Below are 1,114 nucleotides of genomic sequence, written 5' to 3' on the forward strand. Positions count from 1 at the left end.
CGGGAACGCCGCCGCACTCCCAAGCAGCGCACTCTCCAGTGCGCCACTGGGCCGGCCCGCAAGTGGATTTCTGATTCCATACATACGCAAAAAGTATCAATCGCAGTGAGATTTACTAACTGGGAGCCTGAAGCCAAATTCTTAGCTGTAGTACTGAGGGTTTTATTAGATTTCTAACTTTCCAAAGCATATGTTCGTATATTTCCTTCTATTTTTTTCTCTCATAAAAACTTTCTTCTTCATTGTACTGTGGAAAAGATTAAAAAGCACAAAGCATTATCCATAGCTCCCCAACCAGAGACAACCCTAGTTAATATGCTGACATAGTTCTGATCAGCACAACTTTCTTCTCTGTTATCTCCAGCATTTCTCACCTCAGCCCAGCAAGGTAGGGGGGGCAGATGTTACTGTACCCATTGAGCGGATGAAGATGTGATTTCTCACATCATGACAGTCAGACCTGGCTCTGGCAATAGCTGGGAAAAGTGCCAGAATGACATGCCCACCTTCCATGTTTAATTCTTATGATTGGGACCAACACTTACTGTTCACCTCAGATAAAAAGGTAACCCTTCCACTGGCTTCCTGAACAGGTGCTTATCAATGAGGTTAGTGTCCGAACAAGGGACAACCTGAGGTGACTGATTCTCAGTACCATTTGAGTATCCCTTATCTGAAATGCCTGGGACCAGAAGTGTTTTGAATTTCAGATGTTTAAGCTGAGCATCTCTCATCCAAAAATCTGAAATACAAAATGCTCCAATGAGCATTTCCTTTGAGCGTCACATCAGAGCTCAGAAAGTCTCGCGTCTTGGAGCATTTTGGGTTTTGGATTTTTTGATTAGGGACGCTCGACCTGTAGCAGTTTCCTCCACCAAAACTGCAAGGCTCACCTGCGATGCATTTCCTACCTGCTGTCCACAACCACTCCTGCTCCGTGACTATCCAGAAGCAGAAGCAAACTTGCAAGGTGTGCCTTTTAGCCCTCATTTAGCAAAATCTCAAGGGAAAATCACGCAGTGGCAGAAAACTAAAGGAAGGCAGCAAAGTTTAGAGAAAGGCAAAAAGCAGCATTAGAACAGGTGAGAAGAAAACACCCTGTGATGGAGGCAAG

The sequence above is a fragment of the Galeopterus variegatus genome, unplaced genomic scaffold, assembly GCF_000696425.1.
Source record: "Galeopterus variegatus unplaced genomic scaffold, G_variegatus-3.0.2 Scaffold537, whole genome shotgun sequence".
In the NCBI taxonomy this organism is placed as follows: domain Eukaryota; kingdom Metazoa; phylum Chordata; class Mammalia; order Dermoptera; family Cynocephalidae; genus Galeopterus; species Galeopterus variegatus.